Source organism: Chiloscyllium punctatum, chromosome 13 (assembly GCF_047496795.1).
Source record: "Chiloscyllium punctatum isolate Juve2018m chromosome 13, sChiPun1.3, whole genome shotgun sequence".
Lineage (NCBI taxonomy): Eukaryota > Metazoa > Chordata > Chondrichthyes > Orectolobiformes > Hemiscylliidae > Chiloscyllium > Chiloscyllium punctatum.
This window is the reverse complement of record NC_092751.1, coordinates 27,813,834-27,841,659: the sequence shown is the minus strand read 5'-3', so window position 1 is coordinate 27,841,659 and position 27,826 is coordinate 27,813,834. Positions and strand designations below refer to the sequence as shown.

General features: G+C 46.8%; 9 non-coding genes across 9 annotated transcripts; all 9 read left to right on the top strand.

Annotated features, from left to right (window-relative positions):
* Positions 1-577: 577 nt before the first annotated feature.
* Positions 578-650, top strand: trnav-cac (transfer RNA valine (anticodon CAC)). Its single transcript has one exon. It is a non-coding gene; the product is annotated as a tRNA-Val (tRNA).
* A 2,882-nt stretch (positions 651-3,532) lies between these two features.
* trnav-cac (transfer RNA valine (anticodon CAC)) lies at positions 3,533-3,605 on the top strand. Its single transcript has one exon. It is a non-coding gene; the product is annotated as a tRNA-Val (tRNA).
* A 2,883-nt stretch (positions 3,606-6,488) lies between these two features.
* On the top strand, positions 6,489-6,561 carry trnav-cac (transfer RNA valine (anticodon CAC)). The gene has a single exon. It is a non-coding gene; the product is annotated as a tRNA-Val (tRNA).
* A 2,883-nt stretch (positions 6,562-9,444) lies between these two features.
* On the top strand, positions 9,445-9,517 carry trnav-cac (transfer RNA valine (anticodon CAC)). The gene has a single exon. It is a non-coding gene; the product is annotated as a tRNA-Val (tRNA).
* Positions 9,518-11,178: 1,661 nt separating this feature from the next.
* On the top strand, positions 11,179-11,260 carry trnal-aag (transfer RNA leucine (anticodon AAG)). Its single transcript has one exon. It is a non-coding gene; the product is annotated as a tRNA-Leu (tRNA).
* Positions 11,261-14,133: 2,873 nt separating this feature from the next.
* On the top strand, positions 14,134-14,215 carry trnal-aag (transfer RNA leucine (anticodon AAG)). Its single transcript has one exon. It is a non-coding gene; the product is annotated as a tRNA-Leu (tRNA).
* A 2,873-nt stretch (positions 14,216-17,088) lies between these two features.
* trnal-aag (transfer RNA leucine (anticodon AAG)) lies at positions 17,089-17,170 on the top strand. The gene has a single exon. It is a non-coding gene; the product is annotated as a tRNA-Leu (tRNA).
* Positions 17,171-24,220: 7,050 nt separating this feature from the next.
* Positions 24,221-24,293, top strand: trnav-cac (transfer RNA valine (anticodon CAC)). The gene has a single exon. It is a non-coding gene; the product is annotated as a tRNA-Val (tRNA).
* Positions 24,294-27,175: 2,882 nt separating this feature from the next.
* trnav-cac (transfer RNA valine (anticodon CAC)) lies at positions 27,176-27,248 on the top strand. The gene has a single exon. It is a non-coding gene; the product is annotated as a tRNA-Val (tRNA).
* Positions 27,249-27,826: the final 578 nt, after the last annotated feature.

Below are 27,826 nucleotides of genomic sequence, written 5' to 3'. Positions count from 1 at the left end.
CGTTGTCAGTTGGGTGATTACTTTATGGCTCATGCCCCCGGACTGTCTCACATTTAGCATTCGTGCTCGCTGTGTCTGAAAATGCATTTGGTTTTCCAGTTTTGTTTGTGTTCCGTGTTAAATGCTTTCTGTTTTGCGATTCGCTCAATACATTACGAATTAACAGGGTTTCTGAGGTAACTTCCAGCTGCAAAAATCCTCAACTGAGAATCTGGGAAACTTTCACGGAGTATGGTCAGTCGGAGCAAAAGTAAGGATGTCGTTCGTTTCTGCAGTGTTTCACAATACTACCTTTCCCGTGAGCAGTCGAACAGACTAAATGATTTTGCCACAGACTGCGACGGTAAGCTCCGCAAAAACGTAATTCTTTAAAGCAGGTGTGAGCAACACAACGTTATTGGGGTACACCACGTGGAAACAGATACTTCGGTGTATCACGTCCATGCTCAGCACATAGCCAAATTTAAACAAGTCCCCATTAAACAACGAGCTCATGGAAACAGAAAGGTGACAGGGAGAATGGCTTCAGGTTTCAGTGCTGGATGCCACTGAGCGCCAGCAGGGCCGTCAGAGGCCAGTTTCTGTAGTGTAGTGGTCATCACGTTCGCCTCACACGCGAAAGGTCCCCAGTTCGAAAGTGGGCAGAAACAGCTTTGTTCTTCAACTGCAGTCTTTTACATGGACAAGAACGGAGCTGACTTGCTTGCTTTCCCATCTGCAAACCTGCCTTCGAGTTTGCTTAAACAAATCTGCTCTCGTCGTGAAATGCAATGCAGTTCCATTTACTGACAGTGCAAAGCATTGTAAAGTTTTTCTCCTACCTGGTTCTGATCATATGCCATTCTGTTTGAGAGTGTAGTTACCCCCTTCTGATCCTTCCACGAAAAGCATTACCGCATTTGCATTCCTTGCGCAGGCAGCCCGGTTCAAAGATAGGGAAGAAGCCGATGCGCTGGTGTCACAATGCACCACGGATTCCTGAACTAATCTGTCTGTCAAATGTATCCCAAAGTCGTCTCTGAAAGACCTCATTTGGAAGGTGTCTGTCGTTATTCAACGTGCGAGAATTGGCACCAGAGATCCTGAATCATGTTTTGGAGCAGTTCGCAGGTTGGTGGCTCATTCAATCAGCAACAGCAATGAAAGAAATTACACTCTCAGAGGAACCTCTGGACCAGTGCTTTCATAGCGTCGCTCGTATTAAGGTGCGCCCCGAGATCTAAGCCACGTTGGAACTGAAACGGAGGAATCGACAGAGAGACTACAGAATGACATCGCATCCATTTGGTTTTCTTGAAATCACTGACGAGCAGGAAAATGTAAACGGGAGGGCGACTGGGGAAGTGTGGCAGTTGCAGCTCTGGTGAAACTCCTTCTTTGTGATTCACTCAGCAACCAGACACGTGAAGGTGAATCAGGCGTGAGAGCTCTTCACATCGTGAACAAAAAGCAATCAAGGGCAGTTAGCACCTCTTCCGGAGTGGGGGTGGGGTGAGGTAATTACCTTTTGACTTCTGTTGCTATGTTGAGAAACTGCCTTTTAGACTGAGGTGAAAAGAAACTGCATTTCTAAAGCGCACCATGGAATTTGTTAAACTCTATTGAGACGCTTCTCATCGATTCCCACACAGGTTTCCGACTCAGTTGGTATCCATGAGGCTCATGTCCAGGTGTGAACATCTCTGCAGCAAATTTCACGGTGAAGGTAAAAGGCAAGGAAAGTGGCATCTCGAACCGGCCCCGAGGTCAGACCTTCCTCACGATGCAATCTGTCGTTCTCGGATTGGAATGCGACCTCCGGTTTTAAGGTGGAACTTTCTTTGGGAACCTTATTCTGCAAGACAGACACAGTGACTGAAACTATGCTGCACGGTATGATTTGGGACACGGCCTGCTCAGCTTTGTGCATTTTCCCTGAAGTCCGGTGTGTTTCATGTTCCGTGTAAACGTGAAAGTTGTCCTGTTTCGAGCAATGGGTGAAATCATTTAGCAAAGCAAGAATCCGAATTGCAGTAATGTCCAGCAGCTGATGGTAATTTGACCCAATCATAACCGATCATATATTCTCACGCACTCACAGATACATTTGTAGCTGAATCCAGTCTGAGACGATAGACTCAGCTTACCAGTGATTTTTGTCTGTATTGATGGGCTGTCATTATCTGCTGAGAAATTGATATTGTAGACGGGCACATCCGAGCTGCTGTGCGAGTCGGAGAGGGATCATAGAACCCTTTTCACGTGAGTTTGCATCTGTTGTTATGCAGGAGCACAATTGGAAGTGCAAGAAAATGGCGAGGTGGGCGTGTTGGTAGTGTGCCCGAGCGGTCTAAGGCGCTGGATTAAGGCTCCGGTCTCGACCGGGGCGTGGGTTCGAATCCCACCGCTGCCATTTCTTCTGAACAGCTCCATCGGCAACAGCTTGTTAAAATGCTGTTTCGATCACTGCTGCATTTCTGTTTAAAACAGAAGAAAAATGGTTTTGCTTCCCGGGGGATTGACTGCGGTGTGGGAAAGTGCCAAATTTTCCAAAGTGCCTGTTCTGTCGTGATCGTGTTCGCCTCCCGCGGGGAAAATCGCCAGCAGCTCTACTGTTGCTTTCAGTTCCAGGCAAGTTGAGCTTTTACTGGAACCGAATGGAGACTGTTATTTCATCGCTGTTGCGAAACAGAGTCCTACGGTGACTCGACTCGCCGTCATTCGGTTTTCTGGCCAATGAGAAAATCGTTCCAATCTATTTCGATGTCATATGTTCTTGAATTTCTCCCACTTTCTTCATTTCCGTCCTGGAGACATCGGAAGGGAAAGGTAATCTAATCGAGACTGCGATTGGTGAAATTCACTTTTTATGGCCCATTCTTGTCATGTTCTTTCTTTGTCGCTTTGCAGCATTGTCTGGGAAGTGGTGGTGCACTCAGGCTCCAGTATGCTTGAAAGATTAGTTTGGAATTGCCCCGTTGTCAGTTGGGTGATTACTTTATGGCTCATGCCCCCGGACTGTCTCACATTTAGCATTCGTGCTCGCTGTGTCTGAAAATGCATTTGGTTTTCCAGTTTTGTTTGTGTTCCGTGTTAAATGCTTTCTGTTTTGCGATTCGCTCAATACATTACGAATTAACAGGGTTTCTGAGGTAACTTCCAGCTGCAAAAATCCTCAACTGAGAATCTGGGAAACTTTCACGGAGTATGGTCAGTCGGAGCAAAAGTAAGGATGTCGTTCGTTTCTGCAGTGTTTCACAATACTACCTTTCCCGTGAGCAGTCGAACAGACTAAATGATTTTGCCACAGACTGCGACGGTAAGCTCCGCAAAAACGTAATTCTTTAAAGCAGGTGTGAGCAACACAACGTTATTGGGGTACACCACGTGGAAACAGATACTTCGGTGTATCACGTCCATGCTCAGCACATAGCCAAATTTAAACAAGTCCCCATTAAACAACGAGCTCATGGAAACAGAAAGGTGACAGGGAGAATGGCTTCAGGTTTCAGTGCTGGATGCCACTGAGCGCCAGCAGGGCCGTCAGAGGCCAGTTTCTGTAGTGTAGTGGTCATCACGTTCGCCTCACGCGCGAAAGGTCCCCAGTTCGAAAGTGGGCAGAAACAGCTTTGTTCTTCAACTGCAGTCTTTTACATGGACAAGAACGGAGCTGACTTGCTTGCTTTCCCATCTGCAAACCTGCCTTCGAGTTTGCTTGAACAAATCTGCTCTCGTCGTGAAATGCAATGCAGTTCCATTTACTAACAGTGCAAAGCATTGTAAAGTTTTTCTCCTACCTGGTTCTGATCATATGCCATTCTGTTTGAGAGTGTAGTTACCCCCTTCTGATCCTTCCACGAAAAGCATTACCGCATTTGCATTCCTTGCGCAGGCGGCCCGGTTCAAAGATAGGGAAGAAGCTGATGCGCTGGTGTCACAGCGCACCACGGATTCCTCAACTAGTCTGTCTGTCAAATGTATCCCAAAGTCGTCTCTGAAAGACCTTATTTGGAAGGTGTCTGTCGTTATTCAACGTGCGAGAATTGGCACCAGAGATCCTGAATCATGTTTTGGAGCAGTTCGCAGGTTGGTGGCTCATTCAATCAGCAACAGCAATGAAAGAAATTACACTCTCAGAGGAACCTCTGGACCTGTGCTTTCATAGCATCGCTCGTATTAAGGTGCGCCCCGAGATCTAAGCCACGTTGGAACTGAAACGGAGGAATCGACAGAGAGACTACACAATGACATCGCATCCATTTTTATTCTCTTGAAATCACTGACGAGCAGGAAAATGTAAACGGGAGGGCGACTGGGGAAGTGTGGCAGTTGCAGCTCTGGTGAAACTCCTTCTTTGTGATTCACTCAGCAACCAGACACGTGAAGGTGAATCAGGCGTGAGAGCTCTTCACATCGTGAACAAAAAGCAATCAAGGGCAGTTAGCACCTCTTCCGGAGTGGGGGTGGGGTGAGGTAATTACCTTTTGACTTCTGTTACTATGTTGAGAAACTGCCTTTTAGATTGAGGTGAAAAGAAACTGCATTTCTAAAGCGCACCATGGAATTTGTTAAACTCTATTGAGACGCTTCTCATCGATTCCCACACAGGTTTCCGACTCAGTTGGTATCCATGAGGCTCATGTCCAGGTGTGAACATCTCTGCAGCAAATTTCACGGTGAAGGTAAAAGGCAAGGAAAGTGGCATCTCGAACCGGCCCCGAAGTCAGACCTTCCTCACGATGCAATCTGTCGTTCTCGGATTGGAATGCGACCTCCGGTTTTAAGGTGGAACTTTCTTTGGGAACCTTATTCTGCAAGACAGACACAGTGACTGAAACTATGCTGCACGGTATGATTTGGGACACGGCCTGCTCAGCTTTGTGCATTTTCCCTGTAGTCCGGTGTGTTTCATGTTCCGTGTAAACGTGAAAGTTGTCCTGTTTCGAGCAATGGGTGAAATCATTTAGCAAAGCAAGAATCCGAATTGCAGTAATGTCCAGCAGCTGATGGTAATTTGACCCAATCATAACCGATCATATATTCTCACGCACTCACAGATACATTTGTAGCTGAATCCAGTCTGAGACGATAGACTCAGCTTACCAGTGATTTTTGTCTGTATTGATGGGCTGTCATTATCTGCTGAGAAATTGATATTGTAGACGGGCACATCCGAGCTGCTGTGCGAGTCGGAGAGGGATCATAGAACCCTTTTCACGTGAGTTTGCATCTGTTGTTATGCAGGAGCACAATTGGAAGTGCAAGAAAATGGCGAGGTGGGCGTGTTGGTAGTGTGGCCGAGCGGTCTAAGGCGCAGGATTAAGGCTCCGGTCTCGACCGGGGCGTGGGTTCGAATCCCACCGCTGCCATTTCTTCTGAACAGCTCCATCGGCAACAGCTTGTTAAAATGCTGTTTCGATCACTGCTGCATTTCTGTTTAAAACAGAAGAAAAATGGTTTTGCTTCCCGGGGGATTGACTGCGGTGTGGGAAAGTGCCAAATTTTCCAAAGTGCCTGTTCTGTCGTGATCGTGTTCGCCTCCCGCGGGGAAAATCGCCAGCAGCTCTACTGTTGCTTTCAGTTCCAGGCAAGTTGAGCTTTTACTGGAACCGAATGGAGACTGTTATTTCATCGCTGTTGCGAAACAGAGTCCTACGGTGACTCGACTCGCCGTCATTCGGTTTTCTGGCCAATGAGAAAATCGTTCCAATCTATTTCGATGTCATATGTTCTTGAATTTCTCCCACTTTCTTCATTTCCGTCCTGGAGACATCGGAAGGGAAAGGTAATCTAATCGAGACTGCGATTGGTGAAATTCACTTTTTATGGCCCATTCTTGTCATGTTCTTTCTTTGTCGCTTTGCAGCATTGTCTGGGAAGTGGTGGTGCACTCAGGCTCCAGTATGTTTGAAAGATTAGTTTGGAATTGCCCCGTTGTCAGTTGGGTGATTACTTTATGGCTCATGCCCCCGGACTGTCTCACATTTAGCATTCGTGCTCGCTGTGTCTGAAAATGCATTTGGTTTTCCAGTTTTGTTTGTGTTCCGTGTTAAATGCTTTCTGTTTTGCGATTCGCTCAATACATTACGAATTAACAGGGTTTCTGAGGTAACTTCCAGCTGCAAAAATCCTCAACTGAGAATCTGGGAAACTTTCACGGAGTATGGTCAGTCGGAGCAAAAGTAAGGATGTCGTTCGTTTCTGCAGTGTTTCACAATACTACCTTTCCCGTGAGCAGTCGAACAGACTAAATGATTTTGCCACAGACTGCGACGGTAAGCTCCGCAAAAACGTAATTCTTTAAAGCAGGTGTGAGCAACACAACGTTATTGGGGTACACCACGTGGAAACAGATACTTCGGTGTATCACGTCCATGCTCAGCACATAGCCAAATTTAAACAAGTCCCCATTAAACAACGAGCTCATGGAAACAGAAAGGTGACAGGGAGAATGGCTTCAGGTTTCAGTGCTGGATGCCACTGAGCGCCAGCAGGGCCGTCAGAGGCCAGTTTCTGTAGTGTAGTGGTCATCACGTTCGCCTCACGCGCGAAAGGTCCCCAGTTCGAAAGTGGGCAGAAACAGCTTTGTTCTTCAACTGCAGTCTTTTACATGGACAAGAACGGAGCTGACTTGCTTGCTTTCCCATCTGCAAACCTGCCTTCGAGTTTGCTTGAACAAATCTGCTCTCGTCGTGAAATGCAATGCAGTTCCATTTACTAACAGTGCAAAGCATTGTAAAGTTTTTCTCCTACCTGGTTCTGATCATATGCCATTCTGTTTGAGAGTGTAGTTACCCCCTTCTGATCCTTCCACGAAAAGCATTACCGCATTTGCATTCCTTGCGCAGGCGGCCCGGTTCAAAGATAGGGAAGAAGCTGATGCGCTGGTGTCACAGCGCACCACGGATTCCTCAACTAGTCTGTCTGTCAAATGTATCCCAAAGTCGTCTCTGAAAGACCTTATTTGGAAGGTGTCTGTCGTTATTCAACGTGCGAGAATTGGCACCAGAGATCCTGAATCATGTTTTGGAGCAGTTCGCAGGTTGGTGGCTCATTCAATCAGCAACAGCAATGAAAGAAATTACACTCTCAGAGGAACCTCTGGACCTGTGCTTTCATAGCATCGCTCGTATTAAGGTGCGCCCCGAGATCTAAGCCACGTTGGAACTGAAACGGAGGAATCGACAGAGAGACTACACAATGACATCGCATCCATTTTTATTCTCTTGAAATCACTGACGAGCAGGAAAATGTAAACGGGAGGGCGACTGGGGAAGTGTGGCAGTTGCAGCTCTGGTGAAACTCCTTCTTTGTGATTCACTCAGCAACCAGACACGTGAAGGTGAATCAGGCGTGAGAGCTCTTCACATCGTGAACAAAAAGCAATCAAGGGCAGTTAGCACCTCTTCCGGAGTGGGGGTGGGGTGAGGTAATTACCTTTTGACTTCTGTTACTATGTTGAGAAACTGCCTTTTAGATTGAGGTGAAAAGAAACTGCATTTCTAAAGCGCACCATGGAATTTGTTAAACTCTATTGAGACGCTTCTCATCGATTCCCACACAGGTTTCCGACTCAGTTGGTATCCATGAGGCTCATGTCCAGGTGTGAACATCTCTGCAGCAAATTTCACGGTGAAGGTAAAAGGCAAGGAAAGTGGCATCTCGAACCGGCCCCGAGGTCAGACCTTCCTCACGATGCAATCTGTCGTTCTCGGATTGGAATGCGACCTCCGGTTTTAAGGTGGAACTTTCTTTGGGAACCTTATTCTGCAAGACAGACACAGTGACTGAAACTATGCTGCACGGTATGATTTGGGACACGGCCTGCTCAGCTTTGTGCATTTTCCCTGTAGTCCGGTGTGTTTCATGTTCCGTGTAAACGTGAAAGTTGTCCTGTTTCGAGCAATGGGTGAAATCATTTAGCAAAGCAAGAATCCGAATTGCAGTAATGTCCAGCAGCTGATGGTAATTTGACCCAATCATAACCGATCATATATTCTCACGCACTCACAGATACATTTGTAGCTGAATCCAGTCTGAGACGATAGACTCAGCTTACCAGTGATTTTTGTCTGTATTGATGGGCTGTCATTATCTGCTGAGAAATTGATATTGTAGACGGGCACATCCGAGCTGCTGTGCGAGTCGGAGAGGGATCATAGAACCCTTTTCACGTGAGTTTGCATCTGTTGTTATGCAGGAGCACAATTGGAAGTGCAAGAAAATGGCGAGGTGGGCGTGTTGGTAGTGTGCCCGAGCGGTCTAAGGCGCAGGATTAAGGCTCCGGTCTCGACCGGGGCGTGGGTTCGAATCCCACCGCTGCCATTTCTTCTGAACAGCTCAATCGGCAACAGCTTGTTAAAATGCTGTTTCGATCACTGCTGCATTTCTGTTTAAAACAGAAGAAAAATGGTTTTGCTTCCCGGGGGATTGACTGCGGTGTGGGAAAGTGCCAAATTTTCCAAAGTGCCTGTTCTGTCGTGATCGTGTTCGCCTCCCGCGGGGAAAATCGCCAGCAGCTCTACTGTTGCTTTCAGTTCCAGGCAAGTTGAGCTTTTACTGGAACCGAATGGAGACTGTTATTTCATCGCTGTTGCGAAACAGAGTCCTACGGTGACTCGACTCGCCGTCATTCGGTTTTCTGGCCAATGAGAAAATCGTTCCAATCTATTTCGATGTCATATGTTCTTGAATTTCTCCCACTTTCTTCATTTCCGTCCTGGAGACATCGGAAGGGAAAGGTAATCTAATCGAGACTGCGATTGGTGAAATTCACTTTTTATGGCCCATTCTTGTCATGTTCTTTCTTTGTCGCTTTGCAGCATTGTCTGGGAAGTGGTGGTGCACTCAGGCTCCAGTATGTTTGAAAGATTAGTTTGGAATTGCCCCGTTGTCAGTTGGGTGATTACTTTATGGCTCATGCCCCCGGACTGTCTCACATTTAGCATTCGTGCTCGCTGTGTCTGAAAATGCATTTGGTTTTCCAGTTTTGTTTGTGTTCCGTGTTAAATGCTTTCTGTTTTGCGATTCGCTCAATACATTACGACTTAACAGGGTTTCTGAGGTAACTTCCAGCTGCAAAAATCCTCAACTGAGAATCTGGGAAACTTTCACGGAGTATGGTCAGTCGGAGCAAAAGTAAGGATGTCGTTCGTTTCTGCAGTGTTTCACAATACTACCTTTCCCGTGAGCAGTCGAACAGACTAAATGATTTTGCCACAGACTGCGACGGTAAGCTCCGCAAAAACGTAATTCTTTAAAGCAGGTGTGAGCAACACAACGTTATTGGGGTACACCACGTGGAAACAGATACTTCGGTGTATCACGTCCATGCTCAGCACATAGCCAAATTTAAACAAGTCCCCATTAAACAACGAGCTCATGGAAACAGAAAGGTGACAGGGAGAATGGCTTCAGGTTTCAGTGCTGGATGCCACTGAGCGCCAGCAGGGCCGTCAGAGGCCAGTTTCTGTAGTGTAGTGGTCATCACGTTCGCCTCACGCGCGAAAGGTCCCCAGTTCGAAAGTGGGCAGAAACAGCTTTGTTCTTCAACTGCAGTCTTTTACATGGACAAGAACGGAGCTGACTTGCTTGCTTTCCCATCTGCAAACCTGCCTTCGAGTTTGCTTGAACAAATCTGCTCTCGTCGTGAAATGCAATGCAGTTCCATTTACTAACAGTGCAAAGCATTGTAAAGTTTTTCTCCTACCTGGTTCTGATCATATGCCATTCTGTTTGAGAGTGTAGTTACCCCCTTCTGATCCTTCCACGAAAAGCATTACCGCATTTGCATTCCTTGCGCTGGCGGCCCGGTTCAAAGATAGGGAAGAAGCTGATGCGCTGGTGTCACAGCGCACCACGGATTCCTCAACTAGTCTGTCTGTCAAATGTATCCCAAAGTCGTCTCTGAAAGACCTTATTTGGAAGGTGTCTGTCGTTATTCAACGTGCGAGAATTGGCACCAGAGATCCTGAATCATGTTTTGGAGCAGTTCGCAGGTTGGTGGCTCATTCAATCAGCAACAGCAATGAAAGAAATTACACTCTCAGAGGAACCTCTGGACCTGTGCTTTCATAGCATCGCTCGTATTAAGGTGCGCCCCGAGATCTAAGCCACGTTGGAACTGAAACGGAGGAATCGACAGAGAGACTACACAATGACATCGCATCCATTTTTATTCTCTTGAAATCACTGACGAGCAGGAAAATGTAAACGGGAGGGCGACTGGGGAAGTGTGGCAGTTGCAGCTCTGGTGAAACTCCTTCTTTGTGATTCACTCAGCAACCAGACACGTGAAGGTGAATCAGGCGTGAGAGCTCTTCACATCGTGAACAAAAAGCAATCAAGGGCAGTTAGCACCTCTTCCGGAGTGGGGGTGGGGTGAGGTAATTACCTTTTGACTTCTGTTACTATGTTGAGAAACTGCCTTTTAGATTGAGGTGAAAAGAAACTGCATTTCTAAAGCGCACCATGGAATTTGTTAAACTCTATTGAGACGCTTCTCATCGATTCCCACACAGGTTTCCGACTCAGTTGGTATCCATGAGGCTCATGTCCAGGTGTGAACATCTCTGCAGCAAATTTCACGGTGAAGGTAAAAGGCAAGGAAAGTGGCATCTCGAACCGGCCCCGAGGTCAGACCTTCCTCACGATGCAATCTGTCGTTCTCGGATTGGAATGCGACCTCCGGTTTTAAGGTGGAACTTTCTTTGGGAACCTTATTCTGCAAGACAGACACAGTGACTGAAACTATGCTGCACGGTATGATTTGGGACACGGCCTGCTCAGCTTTGTGCATTTTCCCTGTAGTCCGGTGTGTTTCATGTTCCGTGTAAACGTGAAAGTTGTCCTGTTTCGAGCAATGGGTGAAATCATTTAGCAAAGCAAGAATCCGAATTGCAGTAATGTCCAGCAGCTGATGGTAATTTGACCCAATCATAACCGATCATATATTCTCACGCACTCACAGATACATTTGTAGCTGAATCCAGTCTGAGACGATAGACTCAGCTTACCAGTGATTTTTGTCTGTATTGATGGGCTGTCATTATCTGCTGAGAAATTGATATTGTAGACGGGCACATCCGAGCTGCTGTGCGAGTCGGAGAGGGATCATAGAACCCTTTTCACGTGAGTTTGCATCTGTTGTTATGCAGGAGCACAATTGGAAGTGCAAGAAAATGGCGAGGTGGGCGTGTTGGTAGTGTGGCCGAGCGGTCTAAGGCGCTGGATTAAGGCTCCAGTCTCGACAGAGGCGTGGGTTCGAATCCCACCGCTGCCATTTCTTCTGAACAGCTCCATCGGCAACAGCGTGTTAAAATGCTGTTTCGATCCCTGCTGCATTTCTGTTTAAAACAGAAGAAAAATGGTTTTGCTTCCCGGGGGATTGACTGCGGTGTGGGAAAGTGCCGAATTTTCCAAAGTGCCTGTTCTGTCGTGATCGTGTTCGCCTCCCGCTGGGAAAATCGCCAGCAGCTCTACTGTTGCTTTCAGTTCCAGGCAAGTTGAGCTTTTACTGGAACCGAATGGAGACTGTTATTTCATCGCTGTTGCGAAACAGAGTCCTACGGTGACTCGACTCGCCGTCATTCGGTTTTCTGGCCAATGAGAAAATCGTTCCAATCTATTTCGATGTCATATGTTCTTGAATTTCTCCCACTTTCTTCATTTCCGTCCTGGAGACATCGGAAGGGAAAGGTAATCTAATCGAGACTGCGATTGGTGAAATTCACTTTTTATGGCCCATTCTTGTCATGTTCTTTCTTTGTCGCTTTGCAGCATTGTCTGGGAAGTGGTGGTGCACTCAGGCTCCAGTATGTTTGAAAGATTAGTTTGGAATTGCCCCGTTGTCAGTTGGGTGATTACTTTATGGCTCATGCCCCCGGACTGTCTCACATTTAGCATTCGTGCTCGCTGTGTCTGAAAATGCATTTGGTTTTCCAGTTTTGTTTGTGTTCCGTGTTAAATGCTTTCTGTTTTGCGATTCGCTCAATACATTACGAATTAACAGGGTTTCTGAGGTAACTTCCAGCTGCAAAAATCCTCAACTGAGAATCTGGGAAACTTTCACTGAGTATGGTCAGTCGGAGCAAAAGTAAGGATGTCGTTCGTTTCTGCAGTGTTTCACAATACTACCTTTCCCGTGAGCAGTCGAACAGACTAAATGATTTTGCCACAGACTGCGACGGTAAGCTCCGCAAAAACGTAATTCTTTAAAGCAGGTGTGAGCAACACAACGTTATTGGGGTACACCACGTGGAAACAGATACTTCGGTGTATCACGTCCATGCTCAGCACATAGCCAAATTTAAACAAGTCCCCATTAAACAACGAGCTCATGGAAACAGAAAGGTGACAGGGAGAATGGCTTCAGGTTTCAGTGCTGGATGCCACTGAGCGCCAGCAGGGCCGTCAGAGGCCAGTTTCTGTAGTGTAGTGGTCATCACGTTCGCCGCACGCGCGAAAGGTCCCCAGTTCGAAACTGGGCAGAAGCAGCTTTGTTCTTCAACTGCAGTCTTTTACATGGACAAGAACGGAGCTGACTTGCTTGCTTTCCCATCTGCAAACCTGCCTTCGAGTTTGCTTGAACAAATCTGCTCTCGTCGTGAAATGCAATGCAGTTCCATTTACTAACAGTGCAAAGCATTGTAAAGTTTTTCTCCTACCTGGTTCTGATCATATGCCATTCTGTTTGAGAGTGTAGTTACCCCCTTCTGATCCTTACACGAAAAGCATTACCGCATTTGCATTCCTTGCGCAGGCAGCCCGGTTCAAAGATAGGGAAGAAGCCGATGCGCTGGTGTCACAATGCACCACGGATTCCTGAACTAATATGTCTGTCAAATGTATCCCAAAGTCGTCTCTGAAAGACCTCATTTGGAAGGTGTCTGTCGTTATTCAACGTGCGAGAATTGGCACCAGAGATCCTGAATCATGTTTTGGAGCAGTTCGCAGGTTGGTGGCTCATTCAATCAGCAACAGCAATGAAAGAAATTACACTCTCAGAGGAACCTCTGGACCTGTGCTTTCATAGCGTCGCTCGTATTAAGGTGCGCCCCGAGATCTAAGCCACGTTGGAACTGAAACGGAGGAATCGACAGAGAGAGTACACAATGACATCGCATCCATTTGGTTTTCTTGAAATCACTGACGAGCAAGAAAATGTAAACGGGAGGGCGACTGGGGAAGTGTGGCAGTTGCAGCTCTGGTGAAACTCCTTCTTTGTGATTCACTCAGCAACCAGACACGTGAAGGTGAATCAGGGGTGAGAGCTCTTCACATCGTGAACAAAAAGCAATCAAGGGCAGTTAGCACCTCTTCCGGAGTGGGGGTGGGGTGAGGTAATTACCTTTTGACTTCTGTTACTATGTTGAGAAACTGCCTTTTAGATTGAGGTGAAAAGAAACTGCATTTCTAAAAAGCACCATGGAATTTGTTAAACTCTATTGAGACGCTTCTCATCGATTCCCACACAGGTTTCCGACTCAGTTGGTATCCATGAGGCTCATGTCCAGGTGTGAACATCTCTGCAGCAAATTTCACGGTGAAGTTAAAAGGCAAAGAAAGTGGCATCTCGAACCGGCCCCGAGGTCAGACCTTCCTCACGATGCAATCTGTCGTTCTCGGATTGGAATGCGACCTCCGGTTTTAAGGTGGAACTTTCTTTGGGAACCTTATTCTGCAAGACAGACACAGTGACTGAAACTATGCTGCACGGTATGATTTGGGACACGGCCTGCTCAGCTTTGTGCATTTTCCCTGTAGTCCGGTGTGTTTCATGTTCCGTGTAAACGTGAAAGTTGTCCTGTTTCGAGCAATGGGTGAAATCATTTAGCAAAGCAAGAATCCGAATTGCAGTAATGTCCAGCAGCTGATGGTAATTTGACCCAATCATAACCGATCATATATTCTCACGCACTCACAGATACATTTGTAGCTGAATCCAGTCTGAGACGATAGACTCAGCTTACCAGTGATTTTTGTCTGTATTGATGGGCTGTCATTATCTGCTGAGAAATTGATATTGTAGACGGGCACATCCGAGCTGCTGTGCGAGTCGGAGAGGGATCATAGAACCCTTTTCACGTGAGTTTGCATCTGTTGTTATGCAGGAGCACAATTGGAAGTGCAAGAAAATGGCGAGGTGGGCGTGTTGGTAGTGTGGCCGAGCGGTCTAAGGCGCTGGATTAAGGCTCCAGTCTCGACAGAAGCGTGGGTTCGAATCCCACCGCTGCCATTTCTTCTGAACAGCTCCATCGGCAACAGCGTGTTAAAATGCTGTTTCGATCCCTGCTGCATTTCTGTTTAAAACAGAAGAAAAATGGTTTTGCTTCCCGGGGGATTGACTGCGGTGTGGGAAAGTGCCGAATTTTCCAAAGTGCCTGTTCTGTCGTGATCGTGTTCGCCTCCCGCGGGGAAAATCGCCAGCAGCTCTACTGTTGCTTTCAGTTCCAGGCAAGTTGAGCTTTTACTGGAACCGAATGGAGACTGTTATTTCATCGCTGTTGCGAATCAGAGTCCTACGGTGACTCGACTCGCCGTCATTCGGTTTTCTGGCCAATGAGAAAATCGTTCCAATCTATTTCGATGTCATATGTTATTGAATTTCTCCCACTTTCTTCATTTCCGTCCTGGAGACATCGGAAGGGAAAGGTAATCTAATCGAGACTGCGATTGGTGAAATTCACTTTTTATGGCCCATTCTTGTCATGTTCTTTCTTTGTCGCTTTGCAGCATTGTCTGGGAAGTGGTGGTGCACTCAGGCTCCAGTATGTTTGAAAGATTAGTTTGGAATTGCCCCGTTGTCAGTTGGGTGATTACTTTATGGCTCATGCCCCCGGACTGTCTCACATTTAGCATTCGTGCTCGCTGTGTCTGAAAATGCATTTGGTTTTCCAGTTTTGTTTGTGTTCCGTGTTAAATGCTTTCTGTTTTGCGATTCGCTCAATACATTACGACTTAACAGGGTTTCTGAGGTAACTTCCAGCTGCAAAAATCCTCAACTGAGAATCTGGGAAACTTTCACGGAGTATGGTCAGTCGGAGCAAAAGTAAGGATGTCGTTCGTTTCTGCAGTGTTTCACAATACTACCTTTCCCGTGAGCAGTCGAACAGACTAAATGATTTTGCCACAGACTGCGATGGTAAGCTCCGCAAAAACGTAATTCTTTAAAGCAGGTGTGAGCAACACAACGTTATTGGGGTACACCACGTGGAAACAGATACTTCGGTGTATCACGTCCATGCTCAGCACATAGCCAAATTTAAACAAGTCCCCATTAAACAACGAGCTCATGGAAACAGAAAGGTGACAGGGAGAATGGCTTCAGGTTTCAGTGCTGGATGCCACTGAGCGCCAGCAGTGCCGTCAGAGGCCAGTTTCTGTAGTGTAGTGGTCATCACGTTCGCCGCACGCGCGAAAGGTCCCCAGTTCGAAACTAGGCAGAAGCAGCTTTATTCTTCAACTGCAGTCTTTTACATGGACAAGAACGGAGCTGACTTGCTTGCTTTCCCATCTGCAAACCTGCCTTCGAGTTTGCTTAAACAAATCTGCTGTCGTCGTGAAATGCAATGCAGTTCCATTTACTAACAGTGCAAAGCATTGTAAAGTTTTTCTCCTACCTGGTTCTGATCATATGCCATTCTGTTTGAGAGTGTAGTTACCCCCTTCTGATCCTTACACGAAAAGCATTACCGCATTTGCATTCCTTGCGCAGGCAGCCCGGTTCAAAGATAGGGAAGAAGCCGATGCGCTGGTGTCACAATGCACCACGGATTCCTGAACTAATCTGTCTGTCAAATGTATCCCAAAGTCGTCTCTGAAAGACCTCATTTGGAAGGTGTCTGTCGTTATTCAACGTGCGAGAATTGGCACCAGAGATCCTGAATCATGTTTTGGAGCAGTTCGCAGGTTGGTGGCTCATTCAATCAGCAACAGCAATGAAAGAAATTACACTCTCAGAGGAACCTCTGGACCTGTGCTTTCATAGCGTCGCTCGTATTAAGGTGCGCCCCGAGATCTAAGCCACGTTGGAACTGAAACGGAGGAATCGACAGAGAGACTACAGAATGACATCGCATCCATTTGGTTTTCTTGAAATCACTGACGAGCAGGAAAATGTAAACGGGAGGGCGACTGGGGAAGTGTGGCAGTTGCAGCTCTGGTGAAACTCCTTCTTTGTGATTCACTCAGCAACCAGACACGTGAAGGTGAATCAGGCGTGAGAGCTCTTCACATCGTGAACAAAAAGCAATCAAGGGCAGTTAGCACCTCTTCCGGAGTGGGGGTGGGGTGAGGTAATTACCTTTTGACTTCTGTTGCTATGTTGAGAAACTGCCTTTTAGACTGAGGTGAAAAGAAACTGCATTTCTAAAGCGCACCATGGAATTTGTTAAACTCTATTGAGACGCTTCTCATCGATTCCCACACAGGTTTCCGACTCAGTTGGTATCCATGAGGCTCATGTCCAGGTGTGAACATCTCTGCAGCAAATTTCACGGTGAAGGTAAAAGGCAAGGAAAGTGGCATCTCGAACCGGCCCCGAGGTCAGACCTTCCTCACGATGCAATCTGTCGTTCTCGGATTGGAATGCGACCTCCGGTTTTAAGGTGGAACTTTCTTTGGGAACCTTATTCTGCAAGACAGACACAGTGACTGAAACTATGCTGCACGGTATGATTTGGGACACGGCCTGCTCAGCTTTGTGCATTTTCCCTGTAGTCCGGTGTGTTTCATGTTCCGTGTAAACGTGAAAGTTGTCCTGTTTCGAGCAATGGGTGAAATCATTTAGCAAAGCAAGAATCCGAATTGCAGTAATGTCCAGCAGCTGATGGTAATTTGACCCAATCATAACCGATCATATATTCTCACGCACTCACAGATACATTTGTAGCTGAATCCAGTCTGAGACGATAGACTCAGCTTACCAGTGATTTTTGTCTGTATTGATGGGCTGTCATTATCTGCTGAGAAATTGATATTGTAGACGGGCACATCCGAGCTGCTGTGCGAGTCGGAGAGGGATCATAGAACCCTTTTCACGTGAGTTTGCATCTGTTGTTATGCAGGAGCACAATTGGAAGTGCAAGAAAATGGCGAGGTGGGCGTGTTGGTAGTGTGGCCGAGCGGTCTAAGGCGCTGGATTAAGGCTCCAGTCTCGACAGAGGCGTGGGTTCGAATCCCACCGCTGCCATTTCTTCTGAACAGCTCCATCGGCAACAGCGTGTTAAAATGCTGTTTCGATCACTGCTGCATTTCTGTTTAAAACAGAAGAAAAATGGTTTTGCTTCCCGGGGGGTTGACTGCGGTGTGGGAAAGTGCCAAATTTTCCAAAGTGCCTGTTCTGTCGTGATCGTGTTCGCCTCCCGCGGGGAAAATCGCCAGCAGCTCTACTGTTGCTTTCAGTTCCAGGCAAGTTGAGCTTTTACTGGAACCGAATGGAGACTGTTATTTCATCGCTGTTGCGAAACAGAGTCCTACGGTGACTCGACTCGCCGTCATTCGGTTTTCTGGCCAATGAGAAAATCGTTCCAATCTATTTCGATGTCATATGTTATTGAATTTCTCCCACTTTCTTCATTTCCGTCCTGGAGACATCGGAAGGGAAAGGTAATCTAATCGAGACTGCGATTGGTGAAATTCACTTTTTATGGCCCATTCTTGTCATGTTCTTTCTTTGTCGCTTTGCAGCATTGTCTGGGAAGTGGTGGTGCACTCAGGCTCCAGTATGTTTGAAAGATTAGTTTGGAATTGCCCCGTTGTCAGTTGGGTGATTACTTTATGGCTCATGCCCCCGGACTGTCTCACATTTAGCATTCGTGCTCGCTGTGTCTGAATCTGCATTTGGTTTTCCAGTTTTGTTTGTGTTCCGTGTTAAATGCTTTCTTATTTGCGATTCGCTCAATACATTACGAATTAACAGGGTTTCTGAGGTAACTTCCAGCTGCAAAAATCCTCAACTGAGAATCTGGGAAACTTTCACGGAGTATGGTCAGTCGGAGCAAAAGTAAGGATGTCGTTCGTTTCTGCAGTGTTTCACAATACTACCTTTCCCGTGAGCAGTCGAACAGACTAAATGATTTTGCCACAGACTGCGACGGTAAGCTCCGCAAAAACGTAATTCTTTAAAGCAGGTGTGAGCAACACAACGTTATTGGGGTACACCACGTGGAAACAGATACTTCGGTGTATCACGTCCATGCTCAGCACATAGCCAAATTTAAACAAGTCCCCATTAAACAACGAGCTCATGGAAACAGAAAGGTGACAGGGAGAATGGCTTCAGGTTTCAGTGCTGGATGCCACTGAGCGCCAGCAGGGCCGTCAGAGGCCAGTTTCTGTAGTGTAGTGGTCATCACGTTCGCCGCACGCGCGAAAGGTCCCCAGTTCGAAACTAGGCAGAAGCAGCTTTATTCTTCAACTGCAGTCTTTTACATGGACAAGAACGGAGCTGACTTGCTTGCTTTCCCATCTGCAAACCTGCCTTCGAGTTTGCTTAAACAAATCTGCTGTCGTCGTGAAATGCAATGCAGTTCCATTTACTGACAGTGCAAAGCATTGTAAAGTTTTTCTCCTACCTGGTTCTGATCATATGCCATTCTGTTTGAGAGTGTAGTTACCCCCTTCTGATCCTTCCACGAAAAGCATTACCGCATTTGCATTCCTTGCGCAGGCAGCCCGGTTCAAAGATAGGGAAGAAGCCGATGCGCTGGTGTCACAATGCACCACGGATTCCTGAACTAATCTGTCTGTCAAATGTATCCCAAAGTCGTCTCTGAAAGACCTCATTTGGAAGGTGTCTGTCGTTATTCAACGTGCGAGAATTGGCACCAGAGATCCTGAATCATGTTTTGGAGCAGTTCGCAGGTTGGTGGCTCATTCAATCAGCAACAGCAATGAAAGAAATTACACTCTCAGAGGAACCTCCGGACCTGTGCTTTCATAGCGTCGCTCGTATTAAGGTGCGCCCCGAGATCTAAGCCACGTTGGAACTGAAACGGAGGAATCGACAGAGAGACTACAGAATGACATCGCATCCATTTGGTTTTCTTGAAATCACTGACGAGCAGGAAAATGTAAACGGGAGGGCGACTGGGGAAGTGTGGCAGTTGCAGCTCTGGTGAAACTCCTTCTTTGTGATTCACTCAGCAACCAGACACGTGAAGGTGAATCAGGCGTGAGAGCTCTTCACATCGTGAACAAAAAGCAATCAAGGGCAGTTAGCACCTCTTCCGGAGTGGGGGTGGGGTGAGGTAATTACCTTTTGACTTCTGTTGCTATGTTGAGAAACTGCCTTTTAGACTGAGGTGAAAAGAAACTGCATTTCTAAAGCGCACCATGGAATTTGTTAAACTCTATTGAGACGCTTCTCATCGATTCCCACACAGGTTTCCGACTCAGTTGGTATCCATGAGGCTCATGTCCAGGTGTGAACATCTCTGCAGCAAATTTCACGGTGAAGGTAAAAGGCAAGGAAAGTGGCATCTCGAACCGGCCCCGAGGTCAGACCTTCCTCACGATGCAATCTGTCGTTCTCGGATTGGAATGCGACCTCCGGTTTTAAGGTGGAACTTTCTTTGGGAACCTTATTCTGCAAGACAGACACAGTGACTGAAACTATGCTGCACGGTATGATTTGGGACACGGCCTGCTCAGCTTTGTGCATTTTCCCTGTAGTCCGGTGTGTTTCATGTTCCGTGTAAACGTGAAAGTTGTCCTGTTTCGAGCAATGGGTGAAATCATTTAGCAAAGCAAGAATCCGAATTGCAGTAATGTCCAGCAGCTGATGGTAATTTGACCCAATCATAACCGATCATATATTCTCACGCACTCACAGATACATTTGTAGCTGAATCCAGTCTGAGACGATAGACTCAGCTTACCAGTGATTTTTGTCTGTATTGATGGGCTGTCATTATCTGCTGAGAAATTGATATTGTAGACGGGCACATCCGAGCTGCTGTGCGAGTCGGAGAGGGATCATAGAACCCTTTTCACGTGAGTTTGCATCTGTTGTTATGCAGGAGCACAATTGGAAGTGCAAGAAAATGGCGAGGTGGGCGTGTTGGTAGTGTGCCCGAGCGGTCTAAGGCGCAGGATTAAGGCTCCGGTCTCGACCGGGGCGTGGGTTCGAATCCCACCGCTGCCATTTCTTCTGAACAGCTCCATCGGCAACAGCTTGTTAAAATGCTGTTTCGATCACTGCTGCATTTCTGTTTAAAACAGAAGAAAAATGGTTTTGCTTCCCGGGGGATTGACTGCGGTGTGGGAAAGTGCCAAATTTTCCAAAGTGCCTGTTCTGTCGTGATCGTGTTCGCCTCCCGCGGGGAAAATCGCCAGCAGCTCTACTGTTGCTTTCAGTTCCAGGCAAGTTGAGCTTTTACTGGAACCGAATGGAGACTGTTATTTCATCGCTGTTGCGAAACAGAGTCCTACGGTGACTCGACTCGCCGTCATTCGGTTTTCTGGCCAATGAGAAAATCGTTCCAATCTATTTCGATGTCATATGTTATTGAATTTCTCCCACTTTCTTCATTTCCGTCCTGGAGACATCGGAAGGGAAAGGTAATCTAATCGAGACTGCGATTGGTGAAATTCACTTTTTATGGCCCATTCTTGTCATGTTCTTTCTTTGTCGCTTTGCAGCATTGTCTGGGAAGTGGTGGTGCACTCAGGCTCCAGTATGTTTGAAAGATTAGTTTGGAATTGCCCCGTTGTCAGTTGGGTGATTACTTTATGGCTCATGCCCCCGGACTGTCTCACATTTAGCATTCGTGCTCGCTGTGTCTGAATCTGCATTTGGTTTTCCAGTTTTGTTTGTGTTCCGTGTTAAATGCTTTCTTATTTGCGATTCGCTCAATACATTACGAATTAACAGGGTTTCTGAGGTAACTTCCAGCTGCAAAAATCCTCAACTGAGAATCTGGGAAACTTTCACGGAGTATGGTCAGTCGGAGCAAAAGTAAGGATGTCGTTCGTTTCTGCAGTGTTTCACAATACTACCTTTCCCGTGAGCAGTCGAACAGACTAAATGATTTTGCCACAGACTGCGACGGTAAGCTCCGCAAAAACGTAATTCTTTAAAGCAGGTGTGAGCAACACAACGTTATTGGGGTACACCACGTGGAAACAGATACTTCGGTGTATCACGTCCATGCTCAGCACATAGCCAAATTTAAACAAGTCCCCATTAAACAACGAGCTCATGGAAACAGAAAGGTGACAGGGAGAATGGCTTCAGGTTTCAGTGCTGGATGCCACTGAGCGCCAGCAGGGCCGTCAGAGGCCAGTTTCTGTAGTGTAGTGGTCATCACGTTCGCCGCACGCGCGAAAGGTCCCCAGTTCGAAACTAGGCAGAAGCAGCTTTATTCTTCAACTGCAGTCTTTTACATGGACAAGAACGGAGCTGACTTGCTTGCTTTCCCATCTGCAAACCTGCCTTCGAGTTTGCTTAAACAAATCTGCTGTCGTCGTGAAATGCAATGCAGTTCCATTTACTGACAGTGCAAAGCATTGTAAAGTTTTTCTCCTACCTGGTTCTGATCATATGCCATTCTGTTTGAGAGTGTAGTTACCCCCTTCTGATCCTTCCACGAAAAGCATTACCGCATTTGCATTCCTTGCGCAGGCAGCCCGGTTCAAAGATAGGGAAGAAGCCGATGCGCTGGTGTCACAATGCACCACGGATTCCTGAACTAATCTGTCTGTCAAATGTATCCCAAAGTCGTCTCTGAAAGACCTCATTTGGAAGGTGTCTGTCGTTATTCAACGTGCGAGAATTGGCACCAGAGATCCTGAATCATGTTTTGGAGCAGTTCGCAGGTTGGTGGCTCATTCAATCAGCAACAGCAATGAAAGAAATTACACTCTCAGAGGAACCTCCGGACCTGTGCTTTCATAGCGTCGCTCGTATTAAGGTGCGCCCCGAGATCTAAGCCACGTTGGAACTGAAACGGAGGAATCGACAGAGAGACTACAGAATGACATCGCATCCATTTGGTTTTCTTGAAATCACTGACGAGCAGGAAAATGTAAACGGGAGGGCGACTGGGGAAGTGTGGCAGTTGCAGCTCTGGTGAAACTCCTTCTTTGTGATTCACTCAGCAACCAGACACGTGAAGGTGAATCAGGCGTGAGAGCTCTTCACATCGTGAACAAAAAGCAATCAAGGGCAGTTAGCACCTCTTCCGGAGTGGGGGTGGGGTGAGGTAATTACCTTTTGACTTCTGTTGCTATGTTGAGAAACTGCCTTTTAGACTGAGGTGAAAAGAAACTGCATTTCTAAAGCGCACCATGGAATTTGTTAAACTCTATTGAGACGCTTCTCATCGATTCCCACACAGGTTTCCGACTCAGTTGGTATCCATGAGGCTCATGTCCAGGTGTGAACATCTCTGCAGCAAATTTCACGGTGAAGGTAAAAGGCAAGGAAAGTGGCATCTCGAACCGGCCCCGAGGTCAGACCTTCCTCACGATGCAATCTGTCGTTCTCGGATTGGAATGCGACCTCCGGTTTTAAGGTGGAACTTTCTTTGGGAACCTTATTCTGCAAGACAGACACAGTGACTGAAACTATGCTGCACGGTATGATTTGGGACACGGCCTGCTCAGCTTTGTGCATTTTCCCTGTAGTCCGGTGTGTTTCATGTTCCGTGTAAACGTGAAAGTTGTCCTGTTTCGAGCAATGGGTGAAATCATTTAGCAAAGCAAGAATCCGAATTGCAGTAATGTCCAGCAGCTGATGGTAATTTGACCCAATCATAACCGATCATATATTCTCACGCACTCACAGATACATTTGTAGCTGAATCCAGTCTGAGACGATAGACTCAGCTTACCAGTGATTTTTGTCTGTATTGATGGGCTGTCATTATCTGCTGAGAAATTGATATTGTAGACGGGCACATCCGAGCTGCTGTGCGAGTCGGAGAGGGATCATAGAACCCTTTTCACGTGAGTTTGCATCTGTTGTTATGCAGGAGCACAATTGGAAGTGCAAGAAAATGGCGAGGTGGGCGTGTTGGTAGTGTGCCCGAGCGGTCTAAGGCGCAGGATTAAGGCTCCGGTCTCGACCGGGGCGTGGGTTCGAATCCCACCGCTGCCATTTCTTCTGAACAGCTCCATCGGCAACAGCTTGTTAAAATGCTGTTTCGATCACTGCTGCATTTCTGTTTAAAACAGAAGAAAAATGGTTTTGCTTCCCGGGGGATTGACTGCGGTGTGGGAAAGTGCCAAATTTTCCAAAGTGCCTGTTCTGTCGTGATCGTGTTCGCCTCCCGCGGGGAAAATCGCCAGCAGCTCTACTGTTGCTTTCAGTTCCAGGCAAGTTGAGCTTTTACTGGAACCGAATGGAGACTGTTATTTCATCGCTGTTGCGAAACAGAGTCCTACGGTGACTCGACTCGCCGTCATTCGGTTTTCTGGCCAATGAGAAAATCGTTCCAATCTATTTCGATGTCATATGTTCTTGAATTTCTCCCACTTTCTTCATTTCCGTCCTGGAGACATCGGAAGGGAAAGGTAATCTAATCGAGACTGCGATTGGTGAAATTCACTTTTTATGGCCCATTCTTGTCATGTTCTTTCTTTGTCGCTTTGCAGCATTGTCTGGGAAGTGGTGGTGCACTCAGGCTCCAGTATGCTTGAAAGATTAGTTTGGAATTGCCCCGTTGTCAGTTGGGTGATTACTTTATGGCTCATGCCCCCGGACTGTCTCACATTTAGCATTCGTGCTCGCTGTGTCTGAAAATGCATTTGGTTTTCCAGTTTTGTTTGTGTTCCGTGTTAAATGCTTTCTGTTTTGCGATTCGCTCAATACATTACGAATTAACAGGGTTTCTGAGGTAACTTCCAGCTGCAAAAATCCTCAACTGAGAATCTGGGAAACTTTCACGGAGTATGGTCAGTCGGAGCAAAAGTAAGGATGTCGTTCGTTTCTGCAGTGTTTCACAATACTACCTTTCCCGTGAGCAGTCGAACAGACTAAATGATTTTGCCACAGACTGCGACGGTAAGCTCCGCAAAAACGTAATTCTTTAAAGCAGGTGTGAGCAACACAACGTTATTGGGGTACACCATGTGGAAACAGATACTTCGGTGTATCACGTCCATGCTCAGCACATAGCCAAATTTAAACAAGTCCCCATTAAACAACGAGCTCATGGAAACAGAAAGGTGACAGGGAGAATGGCTTCAGGTTTCAGTGCTGGATGCCACTGAGCGCCAGCAGTGCCGTCAGAGGCCAGTTTCTGTAGTGTAGTGGTCATCACGTTCGCCTCACACGCGAAAGGTCCCCAGTTCGAAAGTGGGCAGAAACAGCTTTGTTCTTCAACTGCAGTCTTTTACATGGACAAGAACGGAGCTGACTTGCTTGCTTTCCCATCTGCAAACCTGCCTTCGAGTTTGCTTAAACAAATCTGCTCTCGTCGTGAAATGCAATGCAGTTCCATTTACTGACAGTGCAAAGCATTGTAAAGTTTTTCTCCTACCTGGTTCTGATCATATGCCATTCTGTTTGAGAGTGTAGTTACCCCCTTCTGATCCTTCCACGAAAAGCATTACCGCATTTGCATTCCTTGCGCAGGCAGCCCGGTTCAAAGATAGGGAAGAAGCCGATGCGCTGGTGTCACAATGCACCACGGATTCCTGAACTAATCTGTCTGTCAAATGTATCCCAAAGTCGTCTCTGAAAGACCTCATTTGGAAGGTGTCTGTCGTTATTCAACGTGCGAGAATTGGCACCAGAGATCCTGAATCATGTTTTGGAGCAGTTCGCAGGTTGGTGGCTCATTCAATCAGCAACAGCAATGAAAGAAATTACACTCTCAGAGGAACCTCTGGACCTGTGCTTTCATAGCGTCGCTCGTATTAAGGTGCGCCCCGAGATCTAAGCCACGTTGGAACTGAAACGGAGGAATCGACAGAGAGACTACAGAATGACATCGCATCCATTTGGTTTTCTTGAAATCACTGACGAGCAGGAAAATGTAAACGGGAGGGCGACTGGGGAAGTGTGGCAGTTGCAGCTCTGGTGAAACTCCTTCTTTGTGATTCACTCAGCAACCAGACACGTGAAGGTGAATCAGGCGTGAGAGCTCTTCACATCGTGAACAAAAAGCAATCAAGGGCAGTTAGCACCTCTTCCGGAGTGGGGGTGGGGTGAGGTAATTACCTTTTGACTTCTGTTGCTATGTTGAGAAACTGCCTTTTAGACTGAGGTGAAAAGAAACTGCATTTCTAAAGCGCACCATGGAATTTGTTAAACTCTATTGAGACGCTTCTCATCGATTCCCACACAGGTTTCCGACTCAGTTGGTATCCATGAGGCTCATGTCCAGGTGTGAACATCTCTGCAGCAAATTTCACGGTGAAGGTAAAAGGCAAGGAAAGTGGCATCTCGAACCGGCCCCGAGGTCAGACCTTCCTCACGATGCAATCTGTCGTTCTCGGATTGGAATGCGACCTCCGGTTTTAAGGTGGAACTTTCTTTGGGAACCTTATTCTGCAAGACAGACACAGTGACTGAAACTATGCTGCACGGTATGATTTGGGACACGGCCTGCTCAGCTTTGTGCATTTTCCCTGTAGTCCGGTGTGTTTCATGTTCCGTGTAAACGTGAAAGTTGTCCTGTTTCGAGCAATGGGTGAAATCATTTAGCAAAGCAAGAATCCGAATTGCAGTAATGTCCAGCAGCTGATGGTAATTTGACCCAATCATAACCGATCATATATTCTCACGCACTCACAGATACATTTGTAGCTGAATCCAGTCTGAGACGATAGACTCAGCTTACCAGTGATTTTTGTCTGTATTGATGGGCTGTCATTATCTGCTGAGAAATTGATATTGTAGACGGGCACATCCGAGCTGCTGTGCGAGTCGGAGAGGGATCATAGAACCCTTTTCACGTGAGTTTGCATCTGTTGTTATGCAGGAGCACAATTGGAAGTGCAAGAAAATGGCGAGATGGGCGTGTTGGTAGTGTGCCCGAGCGGTCTAAGGCGCAGGATTAAGGCTCCGGTCTCGACCGGGGCGTGGGTTCGAATCCCACCGCTGCCATTTCTTCTGAACAGCTCCATCGGCAACAGCTTGTTAAAATGCTGTTTCGATCACTGCTGCATTTCTGTTTAAAACAGAAGAAAAATGGTTTTGCTTCCCGGGGGATTGACTGCGGTGTGGGAAAGTGCCAAATTTTCCAAAGTGCCTGTTCTGTCGTGATCGTGTTCGCCTCCCGCGGGGAAAATCGCCAGCAGCTCTACTGTTGCTTTCAGTTCCAGGCAAGTTGAGCTTTTACTGGAACCGAATGGAGACTGTTATTTCATCGCTGTTGCGAAACAGAGTCCTACGGTGACTCGACTCGCCGTCATTCGGTTTTCTGGCCAATGAGAAAATCGTTCCAATCTATTTCGATGTCATATGTTCTTGAATTTCTCCCACTTTCTTCATTTCCGTCCTGGAGACATCGGAAGGGAAAGGTAATCTAATCGAGACTGCGATTGGTGAAATTCACTTTTTATGGCCCATTCTTGTCATGTTCTTTCTTTGTCGCTTTGCAGCATTGTCTGGGAAGTGGTGGTGCACTCAGGCTCCAGTATGCTTGAAAGATTAGTTTGGAATTGCCCCGTTGTCAGTTGGGTGATTACTTTATGGCTCATGCCCCCGGACTGTCTCACATTTAGCATTCGTGCTCGCTGTGTCTGAAAATGCATTTGGTTTTCCAGTTTTGTTTGTGTTCCGTGTTAAATGCTTTCTGTTTTGCGATTCGCTCAATACATTACGACTTAACAGGGTTTCTGAGGTAACTTCCAGCTGCAAAAATCCTCAACTGAGAATCTGGGAAACTTTCACGGAGTATGGTCAGTCGGAGCAAAAGTAAGGATGTCGTTCGTTTCTGCAGTGTTTCACAATACTACCTTTCCCGTGAGCAGTCGAACAGACTAAATGATTTTGCCACAGACTGCGACGGTAAGCTCCGCAAAAACGTAATTCTTTAAAGCAGGTGTGAGCAACACAACGTTATTGGGGTACACCACGTGGAAACAGATACTTCGGTGTATCACGTCCATGCTCAGCACATAGCCAAATTTAAACAAGTCCCCATTAAACAACGAGCTCATGGAAACAGAAAGGTGACAGGGAGAATGGCTTCAGGTTTCAGTGCTGGATGCCACTGAGCGCCAGCAGGGCCGTCAGAGGCCAGTTTCTGTAGTGTAGTGGTCATCACGTTCGCCTCACACGCGAAAGGTCCCCAGTTCGAAAGTGGGCAGAAACAGCTTTGTTCTTCAACTGCAGTCTTTTACATGGACAAGAACGGAGCTGACTTGCTTGCTTTCCCATCTGCAAACCTGCCTTCGAGTTTGCTTGAACAAATCTGCTCTCGTCGTGAAATGCAATGCAGTTCCATTTACTAACAGTGCAAAGCATTGTAAAGTTTTTCTCCTACCTGGTTCTGATCATATGCCATTCTGTTTGAGAGTGTAGTTACCCCCTTCTGATCCTTACACGAAAAGCATTACCGCATTTGCATTCCTTGCGCAGGCGGCCCGGTTCAAAGATGGGGAAGAAGCTGATGCGCTGGTGTCACAGCGCACCACGGATTCCTCAACTAGTCTGTCTGTCAAATGTATCCCAAAGTCGTCTCTGAAAGACCTTATTTGGAAGGTGTCTGTCGTTATTCAACGTGCGAGAATTGGCACCAGAGATCCTGAATCATGTTTTGGAGCAGTTCGCAGGTTGGTGGCTCATTCAATCAGCAACAGCAATGAAAGAAATTACACTCTCAGAGGAACCTCTGGACCTGTGCTTTCATAGCATCGCTCGTATTAAGGTGCGCCCCGAGATCTAAGCCAC